At 42.7% G+C, this 22,697-nt stretch overlaps 1 long non-coding RNA gene across 12 annotated transcripts in view; it reads right to left on the reverse strand.

The window, feature by feature from the left end:
• The window catches only part of LOC107521636, an 84,849-nt gene that overhangs the window by 24,266 nt on the left and 37,886 nt on the right, over nt 1-22,697 (reverse strand). For 8 of the 12 annotated variants that reach the window (XR_004955118.1, XR_004955127.1, XR_004955125.1 and 5 more), the window contains 2 exons: nt 19,669-19,787; nt 16,557-18,670 (listed from right to left, as the gene is read on the reverse strand). This is a non-coding gene — a long non-coding RNA (uncharacterized LOC107521636). Of the gene's footprint in view, nt 1-16,556; nt 18,671-19,449; nt 19,511-19,668; nt 19,788-22,697 lie in introns of all 12 variants that reach the window. The other 4 variants (XR_004955122.1, XR_004955117.1, XR_004955121.1 and 1 more) reach the window with 4 other exon arrangements.

Here is a 22,697-nt window from a genome sequence, read left to right on the forward strand (position 1 = left end):
CCTAGTTAAAGGTTCTCACTCTTTTCCTCTCTCTTCAATCTTTCTGCTGTGTTATACGGGGGACCGCTCCAAGATCTGCCTCTTAAACATTCTCTCCTAGCTTCCCCTCAGGTCTTGGACTTCATCCTTTGGACCACCATCGCTGGGATGGGACTCAGACCTCATACCCAGGGTCTGCGGCCATGTATCACTCCTGTCCACTCCCCACCAGGCCAGGCTCCTGGCCTGCAGCCTCGGTCAGAGCCTCGGCCCCCTATGCAGTACTAAGAGAAGTCAGGCAGATAATCTGCTGTGTTGCCTTAAGCTGCCACTCAACATCTCTCTCCAACTGTAAAACAAGAAGGTCTGTTCTCTCTAAACTTACCTCAAAATTATTGTTTTTTATAAGCAAACCGGGCAGTGGTAATATATGTCGTGTGCGTGTGTTTAGTGTTTGTGTGTGCATGTTTTATAGATATGTATTTGCTAGGTGCACAGCTGGATGGGTGTGTGTCCCAAAGCTTGGATGAATTCTACAAAATAGTCTACGGCCTGCACCCTCCCCCCGCCATTTCTGTCTTTTGGAAAAACAGTCATTATCATGTAATAGCTAATAGAATATTTTACCAGGGATTTTTGATAAATACCATAGCATGTAGAGCTAAAGCCCTAGCCTCTAACTGGTACGTAGTAATTTCTCTAATAGATGTCAACAACCTACTACCTTACCTCCTGAACACCTAAAACCCAGTGTTCATTCATTCATTCATTAAGCATTAAATGCGTACTATGCGCCAGAGACGGGGCCATGACTAATGCACAACTCGTGTCCCAAGCAACAACCAGATGCCTTAATAGAAATTCAAACATGATCACAAAAACATGAAATTAGGTTAGATATAGAATAACCGTCTTTTTTTGAATTGCATGTGATTTTAGTGGTGTATCTTTTCAAAGATGCTCAATTTTTCTTATAAGTTCACGTAAACGTACAAGAACTTTTCGCGTACCAACAACAAATTTTTCCTCCATACTTCCAAATATAACATTCATGTACTTCAGTCTACACAGAAAACCAATTTTGAGTCAGTGAATCTTAATTTACTTTCCAATCTATTTTATGGGTTTGTTGTATTATAAGAGCCTCTGGCTAATAATATCTTTACATTGCACTTTTAATTTTTAAGGTGTTTCCAAATCTATTATCAAATTCAAGCCTCATAAACACTTTACTACATAACTGGAAAGTATTAAACTCATTGCACAGAAAAGGAGCCCAAGGCAAAGAGCCAATTGAGTGATTGTCTAAGATCACTCAGCCAGTCAGTTAAAACAAAACACAGAAACAAAAACAAAACTAAATCTAGTTCCCAGACCTTTTTCCACTGAGAAAGTTGTATATTTATTGTTTTTGAAGGTAAGTGAAATTTTTATGTCCTCAGTCACACATGCTACTTCCATTTCTACTAACAACCTAATAGTGAATCTCTCAGTTTGTCTGCAGCCGGTGTGATTACTAGTTAAAATGATTAGTGATATATATCAATTTATATGAATCACTGATTAAAGAGGACTGCTATAAACTCAGGGTCTCAATTTGTGAAGCCCGAGAATACAATTCAATCTCTGGAATCTGGCCTGCTTGCTACTTGTTACCAATTGCTTGAAAGTTTTAAAATTATTTCTTATTTTAAGGGGTATTTTAAATTCTGTTGTGTATCTTGAAACATAATACTAGAGGCAGCAGGTAAGTGTTTGCCTTTCAGTATTCTCTGCTCCTGCCTTCGGCGATCGAGAGCATCATTATCTTACAACCTGAAGAGAGGACGTTTTTTGTCAGCAAACATGACACGGGGAGCCTGATTTCCCACTTCACCACAACCCATGGAACTCCCCTTTGCCATTCGCCCATGAGAGGCACTGAACTTGGCCTGCCGCCTGCCTGTAAATGCCTCAGAGGCCAGAGCGATGGGAGAGATAGCCAACGGGCTGGCGGTGGATGAGGTGGCTATGGGGCCTGTGCCCCTCTTGACACTCTAACCTGCATGCCACCTTCTCCAGAAAGCCCTCCCTGATAAATTAAATTCCTTTCTTTACCTTAAATCATTCTGAACTTTTCATGGAAAGTAACTACAAAATGCCCATACTATAATGTTAAATTAAAAAGGTAGATCAGGCAACAAAATTGTATATACAAATTTACTTTCATGAGATAATAGATAAAATAATCCTAAAGGAATACTTTTGATATAATTTTGTCTTTAGAAATTCAAAATTAATGATGTGATGTGTGTGTGTGTGTGTGTGTATCTACACGTATACATGTACTTACATGGAAAAATGCTGGAAAGATTAACAGTAAAATTTAACATTAATTATTGCTTAGTATTATAATAATGGATTTTCTAAGTTTTCTGTACTGAACATGGATTATTCATAATTCTAGGAAAAAACATTACTTGTAAAAATAAGTATAAAAAATCTATCGTATCTATGCATATGGGTCTTTTTCAGAATGTCAGAATTGGTTGTACAACAATGCGAATATATTTAGCACTATTGTACTTTTTTTTTTTTTAAAGAGTAACGTATGGATAAAGTCCTTGTCTACAAATAAAGTCTATAAGCTTTAAAAGAAACAAAAACAATCGGAAATAATTCCATTAAAATGTTAAGCAATTGCTTTTTCTGGAAAGGTAGATTGCAGTTAATAGTTATTTCTATCTTTATTATTTATGTAGTTCCCAAATTTGTATAGGATAATTAATGTTATCCTGAGAATAAAAAATAATTAATTTTATGATTTCAAAAATATTAAGTAAAAATAGGGACTCTGTTTTCCAATTTGTTCTTTTCTGACATGTTGTTTTGTATTTGTTTTCACATTGTTTCAAGTGCAGATTTTGTTTCCTCGAGGGGGCTGCAGATTCCTAGTGGGTCTTCTCACTGTTTGCTGCCTTCGGAGTATTTTATACTCAGTAAAATTTACATCTTCATCCATGACACTCTCGTCTACCCCTTAGAAAGGGGAGAGAAGCCTGCTCTGACCAAATCTTCACTACAACCACTGCATTTCTTCTCCAAATATAAACGCCTGATCATAAAACTATGTGAAACATTTTAAATTGGCCCAAAACAAGAAAGACACGCGAGCCACCCGTTGTCATTGTGCTCGTAATGAAAGCTCAGGAAAGTGCATCTGTACTGATTTTGACCAGGGTTCCCATCCTCTGTCCCCAGGCACAGGCTGCTACACACTGAGCTGGAATCCTTGTTGTGGGGAAAACAAAGCAATTTATTGTTATTGGCAAGTTGGCCAATTTCATCATTAATCAATCACTCGCTTTTTCCAGTGTGGTCCTGAGACCTTCCGCTAGAGAGCAGGGAGGGAGAGCAGGATTTGCTCGGTCAGGCATGGCAGCGACAGACTGCGAAAGAAATTCTGAAGGTGTTTCATTAATAAAAGAAGGTCACTAGCCTTTGCAACGGTATGCGTTTCAAACCAAAAGAAAATCGGGCCTAGGACTTCCATCAGATTGGGCTTTTCAGTGAAAGTTTTTTGTTATTAAGGCCCTTAGAGGCTGTGAATGCTTCTCCCAGCAGAATAATTCTCATAGAGGAAGACAGGGGACCTTAGGAACACGAGTGTCCTGTCCCCTAGGCTGCCTTGTGCTGCTCCAGACTCAGTCCTCAGCTGTCACTTCTCTTGGAGACAGAGGGTTGGAGGAGGAGGCAGCCTGATACCCCAGTCCGGAATGCCAAGGATCTCAATGAGACGCAAACAGCATCTCTTTGCTCCATTTTACTGCTGCAAGCCCCGAACTCTGGAGAGCATTAATAAGGGGCCAGAATAAACAAGAAGTCACGGCTTGAGGAGAAACAGGACTTCGAACCTCAGTCACAGTTAAATTTACAGATAACTCAGGTGAACCTTTCAGTTAAAGATGGAGAAAAGAGACTTTGACACCTTCTGGACACATAATGCCTCTCAGGAGGAAAGGTCTTCTGAACAGTCATCTTCCCCAGTCAGGGGCTATCAGTCAGTTATCATTCTTGCAAAGGCCCCGACGAGGAGGACGGCACACGGCCCACAGTGCTAATGGTCACGCACTGCATCGGAGAAGCAGGTGGCTGGTCTCCGTGCACACGTGGACAGATCACTGCCTTACTTTGCATCCCATATTCTAATAAATCACAGTAGCACAGGAAATATAATGAGCTTCCTAGTCAGTCCAACATAAGGCTTAAGACAGGAAAACATGCAGTCACGTTCTTTTCAATGCCTTGCCCTATAAAACAAACTATAGCAACAAAAAACGCACTGTGTGCCCATGTTTCATTTTTAGTTCCTTATGTCATGAACTCAAACTGAGTGTCAGCATCTTAAGGGTGGGGACCGTGCCTGCCACATAAGTTGCCTCTCCTGCAGTAGCTAAGCCAGGGCTCTGCGCTCCACGCACAAAGGCATGCTTACGAAATTAATGGAAACTGGCATATGCATGGCATGTTTTCATCTTCACAGTACTTTTCCATCTGGGCACATCTCACTGTGTCCTGCTGAGCCGAGAGCAGGAAATCGATGCCCCAAGGGGGTGACTTGTCCTGTATCACAGAGGAAGTGTGACCGAGTTGGAAGCGGAACTCAGGTTCTACTTTTGCTCAGATTCTTGTTGTTCCCCGAGATTATGAGCTTCCCGCTCTGAAAATACAAAAACGGTGAGAGAGAGGAGCTGAGTGGCTGATTGAGCTAAGAAGTTATCTGCAAAACTTGGGGCAGTGGTTGGTTCTGAAAGTGCCCATATCAAAATAGAAAAAGGAAGATGTGTTTATATATTTGAAATGACCTGTCGGAATCATTGGTTTGGGAGTGTCGAGACTTCCTGAATGCGACACACAGCATGTCGGTACGCCAAAGGGAGAGGCGAACCCCTGACATCTCGGGCGACTTTTTGAGGACAACGAAATGAACAGATCAAACCTGATGATCTCATCCTCTACACGTTGTACTTGACTCAGGGCAGTTTTTGCATGAATGTCCCAAGTTACTTAATTTCATAGAAAATTAACAAAATGCCTCTTTACTAATCCTGCTAGGAACATCTGAAGTACAGAACAAGCACTCTCACCGTAAAGTCATATTAAAGGGTTTAATTAAAGTATTATTCTCTAATTTCCTGATTAAAATGAAATGCACAAGGGAAGTGGCAAAGATCTCCTCTCGACCAAACTCCAGCCGGGCTCCTCTGAGCTCTCTTCTTGACTAGAGCCCAACCTTGGCCTATAGACTTGAACCAACACTAACATAGTTGCTAGCAGCTTCAGGCCACATCCCTAAGATGATCCCCGACCCCTTGAAAGTGCCTGCCTGAGAAAACTCACGAGTTTTATTCATTCCAGCCAACACCTGCTGACAGGGCTCGCCTCTCCTAGTCTCTGCGGGAGGATAGGAGCCTCGCTTCGATACAACACCGGTTAGCAAACGCAGCTGCGATTCACAGGGACCAACCTCACGCCTTTTGCAGTCTTTTGCTTCCATTCCACTCACTACCCTCGCTGCTCCCTCATTCTCCTCTTAAAATGACCAGCAACTTTGTAGAGACTAAAGCTGAGTTCAGTTCTGTTCCCTCTTGCAATAGCTATTAGTGACTAAAATCTGTCCTTCCTGCTTTGACCAGTTTCCGGCTTCGTCTCTCTTTGACAGAGGGATGGCTCTGCCTTGCTACCTCTGTATTTCCAGTGTTTGTGCAATGTTTGTTCACAGCACACGCTCAATGGGTATTTGTTAAAGGGATGAGTGAACACATATAGTGAGCATTCACTGTGGGAAATTCATCGAGAGCTCCGCCCAGAAAACCCACTCACCTCATCCACGACCCCTGACATTTCACTGCTTTCCCACGTTGGCCCACGGTACGCGACTTCAGAATTCCACGTTTCGGCTTTCCCAGAATGCCACTGCACGGGCTGACTTCTGCCCGTGACCTGACCCCTGGACATGTCTGGACTGGCCTACCAGTTCTTTCCTTCCCCGGAACAAATGCTTTTCCAAGATGTCCATCCTACCCCAGCATGGCCTCTGAGCGAGTCTGCAGGGAGAACGGATTTTACCGGCATTATAACTCACTCAAGGTTGTGGGTTCCAAATTTGAAGCTGAACGTGAGCTTCTCTCGGTTCAAGTTGCAATGAGCACTGGCGAAAATGTGACCTCCCACTTCAAGAATACAAGCTCCGGGGGTTTCTTAGCTATCGAGTTGCTCTTACAAAAGATTCTGTTGAGTCGAGTGTAAAAGAATCAGAGTCTAAAGGATTTAATTTCTCTTGAAATATTTGATGGTTTCATGGTGAAGGGGGCATTTATTCAGCAATAGGTACGTGGAGCCTCATTCAACTCAAAATGTTTGATAAGGAGGTGAAGATATTTCTCCGATCCCACAATCACACTAGGTCCTCTCCTCCTTTTTCTCCCAGAATAGAGTCTGAAAAGTTGCACCGAATATTCCTAGGCTAATTTCTGCACAATTCAGAAACCAACGTTATCCTAGATAAGATTAATTCAGGACATTGCAATGAGCCAGAACTTAAGTTCAAATTTCATTACTTTGAAAAAAAAAAGCGGCAACAAGAAAAAATTTAAATTGTCCCATTCATCAGCTGAGCTGAAATGTAGCATTTCTAAAATGTGGGCCTGCTTAGGGCTTGGAATGAGTATAGTTTCTTCCTAATGCTATCTGTTGAAAAGGTTTTGCCTACAGCTATAAATATTTCTTACTACCCTCTCAGAAAGTTTCAGAGGCCCCTGGCCTTTCTGACCAAATATGGGATTCTTCCGGGTTCAGAACGATCATTTACCTTTTATGCTTTTACTGCCTGGACCGTTTCTGCGACACCTTATGGCACCATGAGCTCTCTGGGCCCTAGTGTATCCCCCTAATTCCAACAAGTATGAAATTATAAGATGTTTTCTCTATGCTTAAGATTGAGCTGGGAAATATAGAAGAAAGAGAAACAGTCTCTACCACAAGAAGTTTATAATCTGGGATGGACACAAGACTTACACAGATGAGAGAAATTGTATGAAAGATTGTAATAATAATGCTAATGTATTCACTAGTGAAAGGGACAGTTCTAAGTGCTTTACATATATTACATCATTTTATTCTTACTGTCTTACAAGACAGATGCTAGTACATTCCCAGTTACACAAGAGAATACTTAAACAGGGTAGCTTTAAGCCCTTGCCCAAAAATCACACAGAGTTAAGGCATAGTCTCCATTCACGAGAGGAATAAGAAAGGCTGAAAATGTTCTCACAGTGAAAGGAAGGAGATCATCCTGGGGACAGGAATGTTTTCACAGAAGACAGATTAATTGAGCTGGGCCGGAATTTCACAGAGATGGGAACGTGGGAGAGTGGGCTGGTTAGAACGTTCCATGTATCGAGCAGCTTCTGAAATCTTGTTCCCTCCAAATCATCTTTCTTAATGCGAGGACATTGGCAAATTCACCTTTGCTTCTCCCTCTCTAACCATGAAGCTTTCAAAGCAACCTTTAATGTTTAAAACTAGTCCCCTCCGCCGCCATCCAAATGCTTCCTAACATAATATCAAAACAACGGAGAGGGCTTCTAAAGAGATAAAAGCAAAAAACGGCAATCATAATAGATTTTAATAAAAACCAAATCTAAACAAGCCAGACGAATTCACTCGACTCGAAAAGCCAGTGTTCGTATTGCTCTCAGCCCCGACCATTAAAATGAACCGCCGTATTTATGTCTTAGCTCTCAGGTCATCTCGCTCCTCCACCCTCATTTTCAAAAACACACATTCCTCCCGAGACACGGCCTCCCCACGCCCACCACTCGCCCTCGTTATTGCTCCAGCTAGTGTGGTTTCTCCACCTTGCTAACTGCACAACCCTCGATATTAAATTTTGCTTTCAACACTGTGTGTGTCGACTCTATTTAGCTGGACCCTGTATGTTGAAGGCCCCTCTTTGATGGGGCCCAGGTCAACCTGTGTAATAAAAGAGGAAGACTAATAGAAACATCATAAAAGCAGAAGAGGTTATTGCAAGTGTTCTCTCAGTAAGTAGATACATCCCCAAAACATACACGGGGAAGATAAATAAGTGTGTGGCTTTGGAAGAGGAAATGAAACAAATATGGAGATTACGGGACATCAAAGAAAAACTCACTATCCTGTCGAGGATGGGAGGCCTGTGCTTCGATGACTTACAGCAGAAGAAGGGAGTATCCATTATACATTCCTCTCAAATCTTACACCTCTGGACACCTGACGCATAGCAAGGACATTTGCATTCACCAATGGATGACTAAAGGTACCTGGCCTATACCATATCTTTTTAACATATGAAGACCACACTGGAGTCAAAATTTACTGAGCTGTGCCAGGTGATCTGCTAGACCCGGATTCCTAGGAAAAGTAAATACACCACAACCAGTGAAGGCCAAACCATGTCTTAAATATATTCTGATATTCTGAGATCTCCAATAATAAAACACTTAATAAAATGGAGGGTGAACTCTGAGCCAGTAAATTATCCAGCAGCAAGTTTTGTAGTAGAGATTTTGCCCACCCTCATCTTAAGAAGGAAAACTGGAGGCAGTAAGCATGGACATTCATGTACCCTAAACAAGACAGGCAGAAAGTAGGGAAATTAATGGTCATGGTTAAGGAAATAATTGGCAGTTTTTATCTGAATAATGCTGATAGGTGACGTGAAAAGAGATTGAAGAAAGCTATAGATGAAAATAAGATATTGATCTTCCTCTGAAGTATGGGAGGAAAGCAAAGGCCATGTAAACCTCAGGGTAGCAGCAAGGATACTTCGTTTACACTTAGGGGTTTACTTTTCTATTTTTGCTGGGTGACCTCATATTCTACTAGTACAGAAAATGCTGAAACTAATTGAACAAACTATCACAAATAAATAGAGAGAAATAGGGAGAGATTGGTAAAAACAAAACAAAACAAAAAAACCGAATTGCTTAGCAAAGAATTATATTTTTGTGGAACAAATACAGGTAAATATTTGTGTTAGGTTCTAGTACCCTGAATTATGCTGAAAGAAAGCTGAAGAGCTCAGCAGTGATAACCATTGAATGGATGACGACAGCTACCTGAACGAGAAGGTAACCACAGCCAACACGCGCTTCCATTTCCTTAGGGCTAACCTTTTGCCCTTTTATTCTTTTGTTAACCAAACTGTTCACTGATCTATTCAATTTATACACTGTCTTAACATGTCACCCTAGGAAGCAATAATATTTTATGAAATAAGTCTGGATTTGAAGCAGACTACAGACTGGATTCTAATGAGAGATCTGCCATTTTCCCACACCTTGAGAAATCGATATTACCTCATCACCCCCCATATGCAAAATACAGAGTAGTAACACCCTGACGATGTGTTTGGAAGTTCTACCTAGGGACCACACCACTCATATACCTGTGACTGAAGAATGGCCCTCTTCTTCTCTCACCTGGCAAGAAACTTTGGGAGGGACACACATGGAGCCATGAGGGAGGAAGGAAACACTACTTAGCCAGCCAGATGAGCTGAGTCCACCCCGGAGGTCAATGGGAGACAGATGTCATCTAAGTGTACAAACTTGCAACTAGTAGATAAATAAGTCCTTTGGCTCTAACGCACGGCATGGTGATTATGGTCAACAGTACTGTGTTATAAGCTTCAAAATTGCTAAGAGTTTAATTGTTCTCATCACCAAAAAAAGAAACTATAATTGTGTGTTGTGATAGAGGCCTTAGCTAATTCTATGATGGTAATCATATTGCAATATGTCATTGTATCAAGTCAACAGACTATATTGAATCATAGAATAATTTAAAGCAAAGAATTAAATATAATAATAGGATTGTGGAAATAAAAGATATTTTAGAAATTATTTAGTCCAATACCCGAGTAGAGGATGAAACTGAAAGCAAAGCAGAGGGAAGGCCCATTTCCTGAGTTCCGACGATGCTCTGAGGCCAATACTCTATTTCATGGGGAGCTGAAGACTTGACTTACCCAGTCACACAGCTCCTCTATACCTTAAAAGTATAAAATGTTGTATGTCTGTTATATCTCAAAAAATTTAAAATTAAAAAAACAAATATTAGTTAATTTTTTCTTTCAATGTTTTTGTGTGCTAAGTGCTCTATTGTAAATATTTATCTAATTTCAGCCTGAAGTGAAATTAAGTAAATGCCGAATTTGTACCCAGTAACAAACAAATTTGCTCCAAGAAGTAGCATGCAATGGCCACATACCCTCAAAATTCAGTTTGATTGTTAAAATATTTATAGTGCCCTTATATTTCAATTTCAAGAAATTAGCCAAAGTAATAAATACGACCACCATGTATACAAAAGCAAGCTACACACTAAATGAAGTAAATAAAATGAAAACAGAACATTAAACCAGCTTCAGCAGGAAAATGCCTGTTTATTCGAGAAATCAAGAGTGGGCAGGTGGTGTATGCATAAGAGATAACGAACTCATTCTTTTTAACAGGCTACGATAAAATGACTTGATTGGATCATCTAACTTTTAAACCCCGGTATATTTTAGACACTCCACCCAATCATGTTTGCTGTAATGGAGACAACAATCATAAGCTCCGAGTCCCAGTTGCCAATGGTGACCTTTTTCATCCCCAGCTCGCCCCAAACTGTACCCATCCTTCAGGATGAAGATCTCACCTCTCTGATTCACCCTGGCCATCCCTCTGGCCTGGGAAGTGTCAGTTCTAATGAGCAAAAGGAGAAGGACTGAGACTCTTCAATGAGCATGGAAGAATGGAGGGACGCCTGTTAAATGCCATTCACAGCTCTAAATAGCCATTCAGATTAGGGGCCGTGGTTCCTAAGGGACGGGTCCCACAGTGATGTGTGTGCAGACCTCTTTCAAGGTCAGTGATCCATGCAACTCGAGTGGCAATGGGATCCGACCCTTAGTGTCAAAACCTGCACCTGTTAGGCTCGGAACAATGGGTCATTCTGAAGTCAGCCACTGCGACTTGCTCTTTTTCAGACCAGTGAAAAGAATATCTCATTTCTCTTCAAACTTGGTGACTACCCCGCCAAATACTTTGGCGCTTTTGCAAAATAGCATACAAGCCGTGAAAACGATGCTATTACAGATGTCACACCACAGACCTGCTGGCCTCACGTTTTGAGAATAATGCACATTAATCACATCTTCCTTCCATTTCAGTGGACTGTAAATTAAATTCGCATGAATGGCTTGGAAGAGGAGCATGAGTGTGTACATGCACACACGGCAGGGGGAGAGGAAGGGTGCTAATTAAATATACACGTAAAGAGCACACCGACTTGTAATTTGAAGAACTGGGTCCCAGTCTTACCCCTCTCAGGAGCTGTGTGGCTGGGTAAGTCAAGTCATTCAGCTTCCCATGAAATAGAGTATTGGCCGCAGAGCATTGTCGGAACTCAGGAAATGGGCCTTCCCTCTGCTTTGCTTTCCATTTAATCCTCTACTCAGGCATTGCCTAAATAATTTCTAAAATTTCTTCTAGTTCCATAATTCTATTATTATATTTAATTCTTTGCTTTATTCTATGATTCAATATAGTCTTAATAGATCAAGCCACACACTTCTTACTATTTAGCAGAATTGTGCTTATATATAGTACACCATTGATTAAAATGTATATCTAGGAATCACCTGAATCTGTATTTTCTTATTTTTCTAAAATGAGAATTGATTATTTCTGTCAATTTTAATTGGCTTAAGAAGCCATCAGCTTCAACCACCTTGTCCTGAGGTAAATAAACAGAATAATTCTGCAGTAGTAATTTTAAGGAATCCTTTTGCTTCATAGTTGGCATTAGTTTGTACTCACACTCCAGCACAGACTGGTTGATTCCTCACAACCCTCTTCCCTTTCCCTCCCGGTCACACAGTTAGACTACATTTCCCAGCCTCCCTTGTATCTGGGCACAGACATATGACTTAGTATTGGCCAATAGAATATGGGTAAGAGTAATATATGCTGCATCGAGTTTGGCCCATAAAAATCCTCCCACATGTAACCCCTCCACTCTCTCCATCTGCCTATTTAATGGAGAGAATTTTTAAGACTTCGAGGAGGTACGGCCACAAGATAGAAAGTTCCCGCGTCCCCGGGCCAGAGCTTTGAGGAGAGCTACCCGGGAAAGCTGCCTGACAAGGACATCCATGTTGAATTGTTGATGAGTAAAATAACAGTGTTAAACCTCTTAACTTTAGGAGTGATTACCGGAGTTGAACAACCCCGATTAATGTTGTCATGTGGGCATTGATCCAATGGTCACCTACAAATATGCCACCAGGCAAACCACCTCAGAAGACAGAGAACAGAAAGGCTCATAGAACAAGCTAGAATGCTCCAATCATGTGATTTATTGAAATGAGGTAAAATGCACAGGAAGGAGCAAGGAGAAAAGAGAAGGGTAAATTAAGGACTGGGACCACACTAACTAAATCCGGGGTGCACGAAGTTCACGTGCCTGCATCTCTCTCTGATTCAGCCAGCCTCTCTGTTGTGATGTGGTGATGAGGCCCAGAGTTGGGGTACAGACAAAACAGAGCCTAAAGGATCTTGTGAACCCTCTCCTGATCCCACAGACTGCCCCAAGGAAGCCTCTTGATTCACCAAAGCCAACCATAGAAAACACTGAGACCCAAGCCTTGCCACCCAAAAAATTAGGAGCTGAAAAGAACAAAGGAAATATTGAGGTCCCTAACTCATTTCAAACGTTCCTCTCATTCCTCCCAGTCTTGAAGAAAGGGTCGAGAGGATGTGCCATGCCGTCCTTTTGCCAATAACTAATGTCCCACCAAATAACAAGAAGGCAGCCTCTTCCTGTCATGAAATATGAGATATTATTTTTTCCCCATTATTCGCATTATGGAACCCTCCAGAAACTTCTGTCCCCTGCAGCTACTTTCCTCAGGACAAATCAACCTGTAATAAATGGTGTTTGGTATATTGAGAGGACAATGGCTATTGCCAAAAAGATTCCTCTTCAAAATTATTCCGTTAACCTAATTTATATTCCTTTATTGAGATGAAGATGGGCAACTTGTAAGAAATCACTCGCCTTGCTATTTGCTCAGGAACCTAAACTTCTATCATTGGGGTGGCTTCTTTAAGGAAAACTATATTTTTAAAAGATTTTATTTTCACAAATTTAACCAAAATATGCGACCATATGAACACACCGGTAGGCCCCTTCTTAGGACCTTAAAAGCTGCCTATAAAAGAGAGAAACTAGGAATCTTAGGCTGAATTCATTTATGGTAAATCCACCTCTGATTGAGGGTATATTTGAGTTGCAGATTCGTTCTAGAAGTATCTGGGGTCTGCCTATTTCTGCAGAGGAAGCTGAAGAGAAAGTGCCAGGAAGAGATAGAGTCTAGAAATTTAAAAACTGGATTTCCACACTTCCAAGCAATTAAAATCATAGCTATAAATGGAAGTTTCTATAACATTCAGTTGACAGCTATTATTTAATCCTCGGAAACATCCAAATAACCAGATGAGGCAAATAACCAGTTTTTTTGGCCTTAAGCAAAAGAAAAAAAAATTGTGGGAAGTGGAGGGTTGACGACCGATCTCTACCTTCCAGCAAACAGCCCTTGTGTTCTGCTTTGAGACACTACCTGAGCCCTCAGACACACACACATACGCGCACACCCATCATGCTCGTGAATTAGCCTGGGATGAAAATGGAGGGCCTGCGAAGGTATCCACACTTCTCTCCTCTCTGAGATCACCTTCTCTCACCCCAGGTCCCCTCAGGAACGAGGGGATGTATGTGAAACAGAGGCCAGGCGCAAGCCGACCAGGTCATTTTCCTGGTGCTTTGTCTCCGGCTTTTATTTTCTGGGAATCCCACAGAGTCAGCACAATCGGGATAAGCTGAGCTCATGTGTGGACAAAGAGCCGACTCAGTCCCTTGCACAGGGCTCTCCTGTTCCTTACAGGCCCAGGGTGGGGTGGTGGGGGAGCTGGGGGACAGACACTGCATGGAGAAACTTGGGGGCCTTTGTCTTTGGCCAGTATCGTCCTTCTTATCTAAAAGCGGAGGTGACGGGAGAACAGACCGCTTTCTCCGGAACAGTCGGACAGAACGCGCAGCATTCAGTCGAGACCGCTTGGTCTCCCCGCCGGCAAATCTCTGCGCCTTTGGAAACGTCCGGAGAGCTGACTGAACTCAGTTTTGAACGAGATGTTGGACACCGCGTAGACTCTGTCTCCACCGCCATCCTTCGTTCTCCCAGGAGACTCCGTGCAGGTCCTGCCTGCCCGTGAGGAGCACGCAGCACGAGGGGGTGAGACGCACGGCGGCTCCATCAGGTGTGACCTGGTACTGCGTCTTTTCTTCCAAGGTCAGTCTGAAGATGACAGCCCTCCACCCTCCTGGCAGAGCATCCGTGTCCACAGAAGGGGTCCACTGTCAGGACAGCTCAAGGATTCCCAGGCCCGAGGCTCCGCGCAACCGAGTGTGACTTCGCTCACGGGAACAGGTCACGCCGGGGTGGCCAGCACACTCGCTGGGCAGCTCGCCGGCTGCCTGACTCTGACACGGGGAAATCGGCCACTGCTTTAGAGCCAGAGGAACGCGATTACCTTCCTCTCCGTTTTTAAACAGCCTCTTCCCTTGCAAATCTCTGCTAATAAGCACAGCTTATCTTTATTTACCAGGTAGCTCCCTTCTCTTCTGAGATACCGGGAGGCCTCGTGGAGGGAAGCAGAGAGAAATGCATTTTCTACAAAATGACAAGGAGACAGCACTTTTCTATCTAAATATACACAGATGTCCTTCTGCTTAGTGGATGCTGACTTGTTATAGATAGGGCGCAGCTTTGAAAAAAAATCTTACGAGATCTCTGTGTGGCCTGTAATGCTGGCAGCTCCCATTTACCTGCTCATCCTCTCACCCAATGAGCCAACACGATGCGAGAGAAACTTGAAAGCCAATCCGTCTTGCCCGGGCCTCGGAGCTGAGTTACACTTCGCCATTTAAAATTCTTAGATTAAAGGGGCTTAATAAGCGCTCGTGTTTTGTTTTGTTTTTCCTTCTTTCTCATAAACCAGGAGTGAAAGCCCTGATTCTGAGCTTGGGGACTCAGAATTCCTTTTTCTGAAGCCCACTCCTTGACTTTTATTCCACTTTAATGCTAAAAATGCTTCCTCCCGAATCGGCTGACTCCCATGCAGTACGATCATGGCTCAGCCATGTTTTATTGCATGGAACTTTAGACAACCCTGGAATACACAAACCACAGCTATGCATCCATGCATATTAAAAAATACGGCAAGTTGGGACTCCTAATCCCTGAGTCTGTCTGCTTGCATAATTATAAAGACGGAATGAGATAACATTTCAGTCCTGTAAAAACAAGTCATCTAGTCAGGACTCAAACCTCCAGCCCTGCTTCACGGGGACTCTAGGGACACTCACCCCGACATGTGTGTGATTAGGAGAAAGCCCAATGCCTTCCTGTAGGCCGACTCAGAGTAAATTAATTTTTCAAGCAAAATTGCTTCCCTTCTTAGAAAAATAGGTTGCATTCTACCTGGATACCTACCAAAGGCTTTGAAAATAATAAATGGTCCCAAGAGCTACTGAACTGTGAGGTTCTTGAAGGCAGGAAATGTTATCCTTTGTTTTAGTCCCTGACTCTAAGCATAGGGACTGCTGCTGGTGGTGGCGATGACGATGATGATGATAACGACTACAGTCATAATTCATTCAGCATTTACAATGTGCCAGGCACTCTGCTACATCTTTTGTGTGCGTACTAATGTGTTCATTCATTTTATTCCTCGTAGCAACCTGTGAGGCACATATTATTAAAAACCTTATTCTATAAATGAGAAAACTCAGTAACAAACTCAGAGTGTTTATTAAGTAAGTGCCAAAACGACACCTCTAGGAAGTGGCAGAGATGGGATCCAGGCCCAGGCCCTCTGACTGTGGAATCTGCGAACAGAACAAGTGTGATGATCCAGCCCGTTGCACAGTACAGACTTAACAAAGTTAGGCAGAATGAACTAAGCAGATGTGATGGACTTCGGCGGGATGCTTCTCTCTCTACTTCGGACTCCTGTCTGACTTGCAAAGGCCTCGTCTGCTTCAGGACACAATCGTGGTGATGATCACGACAGTCGCGGCACTCTCGACCAGACCACACGTGCCTCGAGGGCAAGGCGACATAGTCTTCATAGTATCAGTAGATCCTGTACTATGCTCCATGCTTTACATACACTTTTTTTAATCCTTATAATAATTCTGAAAGGAATATATTATTATCCCCATTTCACAGATGAGGAAACAAATGCAGAGAGGTGAATAAGGCCACAGCGCCGGGCGCGGGAGATTCGCACACTCTCTGCCTCCACAGCCAGTGCAGTCTCCACTCGGACCCGTGCCCACCTTTCTCACCTTTGTGTCCTCAAGGTGAGCATGAATCACATAGTCGCCATCAAAATAAGAATCATTTTTATTTTTCAACTCTTCTCTCCTGAGAGCAGATTACTTACATAATCCAGGTCCTGCGATTCACCCTGACCCAGGAAATGTTGGGCATTGTTATCTCGGTACCCTTCACTCACAGCTGTCTTCTCACTAGCCTCGTGCAGATAATGGAACACTTGGAGAACAGGGGAGAAGAGGAGAGGGACGTCGCACTCTTGGTCTGGTCTGGTTCTCTGTCTGATCTCATTTGCTTGGACAGGTTACAAAAAATCGGCAGTTGGGGTCAGGAGAATTGGGGATCGCAGTCTGTTTGTGTGACAGGGCTAGACACGGGACGAAACCGTCCACTTCCTCTGTCCTGTCTACTTACTCTGTACCCCAGGGCTGGCACTGCATGGCTGTTAATATTCACGGTGTCTGTTAAATGGGCCAACAGTGTCCCACATAGCATCTACGGCTATGATGTCCTTGGAAGAGCCCAGCCAATTTCCCTAGCAGCCTCGGGTTCCAGAGAGTGTTTCCCTGGGCCCTAAGACTGCTGTGTGCTGCCTCTGCTTCCGGAGTCAGGGTGCTCCATCGAATCCACTGCCTCCCCTGGCTGTCCAGTCCCCCTTCCCTGCAGGCTTGTGGCAGAGTGTGTGGCCAAAGGGAGGGTGTTTCTTTGAACTTAGACTGTAAAGATTCACCATTTTTATTCTGAGCTGGGGTCTTCTCCAGGGGGTAATAACCAGCCATTAGCTGGGGTTGTGGGAAAGGGCTACCTCTCCTTGATTATTGGGCACATTTTATGAAAGAATGCCAGAGTGTACCTAAACACAAGAAAGACCTGAAAGACAGTTATTGAGCCATCAGCCTATGTCTGGAAATATCTACCTGAAAAAATATTTTAGTTCAGTTCTCGGGGGGGCCTCTATGAAATGCATTTAAGTAAGAAACCCAGTTTAAATCAACCCCCCCAAACTGACTGTTATATATGTATGTGCAAATGGCTTTCCACTTGTTTGTAAGCGAGAGGACAGGGACCATATCTTCCCTGTGTTCCCAGCACTGTGTGTGGCCCATAGTAGGTGCTCAGTAAGCATCTGTTGAATGAATATTGAAAGTCAGCAGAGAGACTCATTTGGCTTGTAGAAGCCAAGTATTGAAGAATAATGGAGAATAACAGAATGAGATGCTCACATGGTCCCTGGCTTTCAGTGGATCGAGGATCTTTGTACTAATGAAAAGTAACATGGCTATTCTGATGAGACTCTCTGGCCTTTGACAATTACAAGTGAATTTTGGAAATAAATATTTTGACATCTAGACCCAAAACACTAATCATTTGAAAACAAATGAGACTGACAATCCATCAAGTGACAGTGGAAATAAGGAACTTGGCATCAGACTGTAAAAATGAAGTTCAGTGTAACTTGGATGAGGTATAAAGTCAGAAAACCAGTTTCATACACGAACCTTTCTACATAATCCCACCAAAATTAGTCGCAAGCGTGTGGCTTCACCGTTTACAGGCCAAAGGTGAGTCTTTCTCCTCCCCTGTTCCCTGTGTGATCCTTAATGTACATGGGCATAATCTCAAGGAACTCCGGAGTAATTCACACTGCAGCCGGTAGATGGCAGAAAGCGACAAGAAAAGGACTAGAAAGCACAGCGGGACACCAGCTGGCTCTCAGTTCACACGGCAAAATAAATTTTGCATACAATATGATTTGTGTAAAGCAACAAGTCCTTTCCCAAACCGAGCTACCTCCAAGTAGAAACTGTTATTGTTTGAAATCCTCCGGTCACCAAGTCCTAGTGCCTGTGAGGAGGAGCCACCCAAGTGGCGTTTCCTCCATAAAGCTGTCATCCAGCTCTGGCCAGTGCTGACCAAGCCCTTCCCCACTTCTCCGCCCCACCCCAGCTTCTCTTCCTACTGCAGGAAATCTTGGGGCTGTGCAAGTGACATTGTCTGGAAAGTACTTGGCAAAATAGGAAGAGCTCTACCCCCTCTGAGCTAAGACAAAAGCCAGCGGTGCATTCTTTCAGTGAAGGTGTGCTAAGTACCTGTCGCGTGCCAGGCTGGGCGCCCCCAGGAGCTTCCCATCTGCTATGAATCTCCTCCTGGTTCCCCATAGCTTGCTCTTGCAAAATGAGCTAGGAAAGAAGCTGGCGCTGTAGATTCATTTCCTGAGTAGCTCTGCCACAGAACCAGAAGAAACCGAAGGCATACTGGAAACTTTAAAAGAGTTATTAAAAAAAAACCAAGGGAATCTGATTGTCATCTTAGATTATAAAACACGTAAGTATTAAAGAAAACTCAGACACTGTGAAGAAAAATATATGATCAAATTTGATGACATAAACATTTTAATCTTCTGAACTGGAAAAAAAAACTTTAAAAATCAAAAGAAAATGTAAAAAACTGCAAAATATGACAAAGGACTACTGTTCTTAAATACAAATGTGCTAAGAATGCTTATAAATCAATAAAATTTATATATTAATAACTCTTCTAAAACCAATAAGATGGGCAAGTGACATGAACAGGCAGTTCACAGGATTCTGGGCAGCCTGGTTTTCCAGGTGTCATGATTCTCAGCAGAGAGATGTGTGTGTGTGTGTGTGTGTGTGTGTGTGTGTGTGTGTGTGTGTTTAATTGTCGAATATATATATAGATATTCGACAATTAAACACATAAAGTGATAAAAATGTACTAATTATTCTTAAGTTCAGAAAATTAACCAGTATCACATCGGCTTTCTTGAGTGGTGAACGGCATGAGGTTGGTCCCCATACGCAGGACTCCGGAGGGGTGACGCAGATGAAATAACACACCTCGCAAGTCAGAGTTTCACTGCGCCGTTTGTGCAGCAGACACGGGGACCACAGGACTCTGAGGAGAAAAGTCCACATTCTGGGTATAAACTAACCTGCTAGCTAAGGAGGGGATTGCCGATAAATAAAATCAAAACTCACGTGCTACACTCATGTACGAGAGCCGAGCTTCCATGGGCCCTTGTGGAACAGTACTTGAAGACTATGCACCCCGAGCAGCAGCCAAGGGAAGAGACATACATGGGGGGCGGGGGTGTGGCGGAGACAGAGGTGCAATTTCAACATATCTCCCGGAGAAGCTTCCCATGCCCAAAGCTCAGTCCATACAGAAGTTGTTCACAGTCGTGACTGTCAACTTACATCGTTCATGGTGTTGACCCTCCATCCGTTCGTTTCATAAGGTTTTCATCAGAATCACTGCCATTCGTCTTTTTCCCTCCTCTCCCAGGGGACGATCCAGTGGATACCTCCAAATCCATCTGTAGATGTTGGAAACAAAAGAAGTAGACTTGAAAAAATCTATGTAACTCCCTTGAACTCCAGCAAGCCTTCTAGAACTCCACTCCACATAGCAAGGCATTCCTCAAGCAAGGCAACGAATGGAGGACACGGTGACAGCAAGGATGGCTGTGGTATTAATATTTGTGGGAGGGAACTGAGCAAAGCTAAAAAGGCCATTGAGACTCACGATTCTGGGATGGCTTCTGTGGAAGCAGGAGACAGACAGGGAAAAGTTGAATCTGAGTTCCCAATTTTTGATTACTCTTCAGGACTAATTTAATCCCATGCGCTGCTGCTCCTTATAGAGTATCCTTTCTACTTTTTAAACGTAACTGAATCTCGCAAAAATAAAAATTGGTTTTGTTTTCAATCCGCCCCCTCTTGTTCGACATCTGAATCTAAGTAATCTAAGTTCATATTGCCTCGTATAAGAAGTTGCCCCCAAAGGACACTGAGTAGAAGTCTGCGCTTGCTTGAAACTCAACAATAAGAAAATAAATAACCCGATTAAAATATATACATCAATTTAGTGTACAGGGAAGGTATATCGACGGCAAATAAACATGGAAAAAAATGTTCCATATGTCATCATAGATATGCAAACTACGAAAACAATGAGATGCCACTACACACCTATCAGTGTGGCCAAAATCCAGGACGCTGACAATACGACATGTTGGTGAGGGTGTGGAGCAACAGGAACTCTCATTCCTCGCTGGTGGGAATGCAGAATGGTGCAGCTGCTTTGGAGGTTAGCTTGACAGTTTTCTATAAAACTAAACTACTCCCATTATATGATCCAGCAATTGCATTCCTTGGTATTTACCCAAAGGAGGAGAAAATTATGTCCCTACACAAAATCCTGCACATGGATGTTCATAGAAACCTTATTCATAATTGCCAAATCTTGGAGGCAACCAAGATGTCCTTCAAGCAGATAAACTGTGGTACATTCAGACAATGAAATACTATTCAGCACTAAAAAGAAATGGGCTATCAAGCCATGAAAGGACAGGGAGGAACCTTAAAAGCATATGACTAAGAGAAAGAAGCCAATCTGAAAAGGCTGTATGATTCCAACTATATGACATTCTGAAAAAGGCAAAACAATGGAGACATTAAAAGATCAGTGGTTCTCGGGGGTTCTGGTGGGAGGGAGGATAAAGAGTCGGAGCACAGAGGATTCTTAGGCCAGTGAAACTATTTTGTACATTATAATGGTAGATACGCATCATTACACGTTTGTCCAAACCCATAGAATATACAACACTGAGAGCGAACCCTAAGTAAAAGATGAAATTTGGGGATAGCGACGTGTCAGTGTAGGTTCAGCAATCGTAATGAATGTGCCACTCTGCTGGGTGATGATGACAAGGGGTCGGCTGTGCCTGTGTGGGGGCAGGGGCTTATGGGAAATCTCCGCACCTTCCATTTAATTTTGCTCTAAACCTAAAATTACTCTAAAGAAATACTCTAAAGAAATAAAAAAAAAAAAAGTTTGTTTTTGGTGAAAGTCACGCAAGGAGAAGAGAATGGGAGACAAGTCCTTAGCTGTCTCTTTAGACATTAAAAAATACCTTCCAAAACAGAGCCTGCTGTTCATTTGCAGAAAATTATGCCCAATTCCCGAAATTCTTCAGAAACACTTCTGTTCAGTTCCATCCAGATGTCTTACTTATTACTAATTCTAAAATTAAGTGCAGAGTTTTGGGGGTGAGAATGATAATTCTGCTCACTTTTTTTTTAAAGAAGATATTTGAATATTCCTTTCTCTACTATCATAAACTTTTCAAACTTCAATCTTGAAGTAAAAAATAAACTATCCTCACAAAAGCATCTGAAAGGATTTAAATTCAGCAATTCCTGCACTCAACCTTCACTCCTTTGGACTTTCCCGGACAGGTCTGCTCATCTTTTCCGGCCCTACCCTCCACTCCGGTCTCTTAGCAGGCAGTTCTCTCTGAGGGCAGGTCAGGCAGGAAAAGCTTCCATCAACTCAGCAGGAAACTGCTAGACTCCTGTCCCACCTCCTTGCATGGCAGTCACTCTCTCCGACTCTCAGCATGGAAAATCCAGCAAAGTTGTGGGAAGAGATAACAAGATAGCTGAGAAGTACTTCAAGGGAAAGCTATGGAAGGTTTGGGAGCAGTCGTATGAACAGGTAGTCATTCTGAATCTGGCCTGACTGAATCCTCAGAAGGAATGAAAGGTCACCAGGAGAGCCACTCAGTACTCTGATTGTCTTGTGCCTTTACTGAGAAATGTGAGAAGTATGGTCCTTAACCTGTGCACGCAGCTTACCTCAGTTGTGTTTAGTTTACTAACAGTTGATGACTGCCATCTCAGCAAATGCCCCATGCTATCGCTAAGGTGCTGGCAATGTAAAGACGACTTTAAACAAACAAACAAAAAATTTTTTCTTTTGCCCTATGGGAACTAAAAGACTCCGGTCCACCGTTCTGAGAAACATTCTCACCCAGAGGAAATCATCATAAAAATAATTTAGAAAATGTCTCACAATTGAAGGACATGAGTTTTCCATATGGAGAGCCCATAGGGTACTTAGGGCCATGGCAGAAAATAAACCCGAACGAGGCACATCCTGGTAAAATTTCAGAATACTGGGGACTAGGAGAAGAACCTAAAATTTTCTAGAGATGAAGAAAATCAGAGTATGCACTAATTTTTAAAAGGATCAGGAATTTTCTCCTATTCTTTGCTTTATTATTGATTCTCCTCCATCTCTTCCATTTCCTCCTTCTTACATTCCCCTCGAGCACATGTTAACCATCCAGGACCGATTCTCCTGGTCTCTTTTCCCTCCTGATTTTCTTCCCTTGGTGTTTTTATTTGCTTGTTTGTTTGTTTTGGTTTGGTTGGCTGGTTAG

This window comes from Rousettus aegyptiacus, unplaced genomic scaffold (genome assembly GCF_014176215.1).
Source record: "Rousettus aegyptiacus isolate mRouAeg1 unplaced genomic scaffold, mRouAeg1.p scaffold_m13_p_17, whole genome shotgun sequence".
Classification (NCBI taxonomy): domain Eukaryota; kingdom Metazoa; phylum Chordata; class Mammalia; order Chiroptera; family Pteropodidae; genus Rousettus; species Rousettus aegyptiacus.